The sequence below is a fragment of the Sinocyclocheilus rhinocerous genome, unplaced genomic scaffold (assembly GCF_001515625.1).
Source record: "Sinocyclocheilus rhinocerous isolate Xijiao unplaced genomic scaffold, SAMN03320098_v1.1 scaffold693, whole genome shotgun sequence".
Classification (NCBI taxonomy): Eukaryota; Metazoa; Chordata; class Actinopteri; order Cypriniformes; family Cyprinidae; genus Sinocyclocheilus; species Sinocyclocheilus rhinocerous.
In genome coordinates, this window is record NW_015654933.1 from 1 (window position 1) to 2,500 (window position 2,500).

Consider the following 2,500-nt stretch of genomic DNA (forward strand, 5'->3'; position numbering starts at 1 on the left):
GTGTATATTCTGTGTAGTTTTACACACACGTGTGTATATTCTGTGCGGTCTCTGGTGTAGGTGTGTGTTTCACCGTGCTGACGAGCGGCGGGACGCTGATGATGTTTTTATTCGCTTCTTCTTCATTCTCCGGGGTAAACGTCACGGTCTTCGGTTTTCTCTCGGTTTGTGGCGTTTTATTCCCGGTCAATTTCGCTCGTTTCGTCTTCTTTTGTGCCGCTCGCTCCGCTGCACGTTTTCCTCCGCGCGCCGCCATCTTTCTCTCCCACGTCACCGGAAGCGGAAACGCACTCATCAAACAAGCGTGATACACTGTAGCAATGTGACACAATAGACCCTACACACACTCACACACTCACACTCACTCACACACACACGCACACACACGCACGTGATCACGGAGAAGAACCGCAGCATTCCGGAGGTCAGAGGTCTGATGATCTGATGCTGATCAGATGTGTGTCTTAGGTTCTTCTCTGTGCTCCTTCCAGCTGCAACACGGCGCTCGGATCCAGCACAGCAAAGAGCATCTCATCAGAAACAGACAGTACAAGATCATGCCCAAAACAAGCGCAAGATTCGCCGGATTCAGAAACTCATCCCCAACCAGAATATATCAGACTTTTAAAATGAAACCACTGCCTATTTTTCAGATTCTTCTACAGCACTGAGATACAAATTCAGAGCAATATTCACATGAGCCTTGTGTGTGGATGAAGCTTCATTGATTCTATTGTAATGTGTTTATTGAAGGACTGTGATTTTATTCTTGTTTGTAGCATTAGAGCGGTTGATGTGTGATGTGTTGTGCGCCCCCTGCTGTCATAATAATGAGAAGCTGACCCAATAACAGCCGAGAGTTAAACAGCCAATCAGCTCGCGAGTCTGATTGACCAATCAAACGAGGGCAAATACTTTTAAGGCGGGGTCGGCGCTTCTGATTGGCTGTCCAGCGTATTTACATCGTGCAGAAATGAGAAATCAACACCTGATGAAAAACTAGAATCCCCTTCATCTGAGCGAATATTCCCGACATGATCATAATTATTCACGTGTTCTCAGTTTGATCAGCTGATTGTAGATGCTCTCTAATGACTAAAGAACACTTACCGTGTGATTACAGTAATAGTTCTATTTGTTTTGAATAGTTTGCATTCAGCTAGGCAGTTATTGCATTAATAATGCTTTAGGCTAATAATGTATGTTTTCATAAATGACGGACAGTTTAGTACTTTAATAACATCATGACTGCGGTTCTAAGGGATGTCTCACATCAGTTCTGCGGAGCTGCAGGAAACTATCACAGTCTGAATGAATCCGTCGCCAAGAAATCAGTCCGTTCCGTTTAAACTTGTTCATTCTGTTCCGTTTAAACTAAATTAGAATGATTTCTGTAGCAACGATGCTGAAAACTCAGCTTTGCATCACAGGAATGAATTCCATTTTAAAGTAGCCTATATTAAAATAGAAAACCACTGTTTTAAATTGCAATAATATTTCACAATATTACTGTTTTTTCTGTATTTTTAATCACATAAACGCAGCCTTGATGAGCAGAAAAGTCTTCTTTAAAAACATACAAAATCGTACTGATCCCAAACTTTTGAACGACAGTGTAAATACAGAGGTTTTCGTTTAATAATAAAAAGCTAAATAGAACGAACACAATTTTAGTGTAAATAAGTCATATTTTGATTTTCCACCTTCAACCAATATGCGATGACGTTGAAGTGGAAGCCCCGCCCACCGACGCAGCTGCGTGCGTGCGCGCTCCCGCGGCAGCTGAGCTGAGTTGGTTGGATCCGGATCCGGATGCGGTTCGGTTCGGTTCTTTTATCGCTCCGCAGCGTGACAGCTGGCTTCGGTTCGGGTCTCCATGACAACAGAATCAGCGGCGTGAGTAACTTTAACAAACGAGCACAAACACGCCGAGATGTTAATGAGGGATCAAACTACAGCGGTCCGGTTCGTGTTTTGTTTATGTTTCTGTCTGAGGGCTTTGTGCGCTTGTCCTTTAAGATCCACTTACAGGAAAATCCTGTTTCTGTTTCGTGGTTTTCTCACTTGCGTGAATCGCCAGAGACATAAACTTAGAGAAGTAGTTCCGGTTGGAATGTTCCTCCGCGGGATGCGTGCAGTTCTGTTTATTAACCGCTAGAGCGCCAAACGTTACATAGTGCTGCTTTAATACACTAAAATGATTCTTTAGTACTTCTTAAAATGAACTTAAGATCATCGAAGTGTACTCAACTGTGCTATTTTGTGCTAATATTAACTTTTAACGTACTATCTCTGTATTTAAAAATGTATTTAGTTACCACTTGTAGTACATTTGAACCATCTTTCATACACTAGTACACTCAAATGGTGACTAAATACATGTAAATACAAAGAGAGTATGTTAAAACTGCATTTTAGTTCATATTCATGGTGTCCCAGTTGAGTACACTTCGATGATCTTAAGTTCATTTTAAGAAGTACTAAAGAATAATTTTTATTG

General features: G+C 41.8%; 1 protein-coding gene across 1 annotated transcript in view; it reads left to right on the forward strand.

The window, feature by feature from the left end:
* The first annotated feature begins 1,770 nt into the window (after positions 1–1,770).
* Positions 1,771–2,500, forward strand: part of LOC107717749 (tyrosine-protein kinase JAK2-like) — a 34,425-nt gene continuing 33,695 nt past the window's right edge. The window contains exon 1 of the mRNA XM_016524581.1: positions 1,771–1,896. The gene's annotated coding sequence lies outside the window, so the exon portion shown is untranslated. The remainder of the gene's footprint in view (positions 1,897–2,500) is intronic.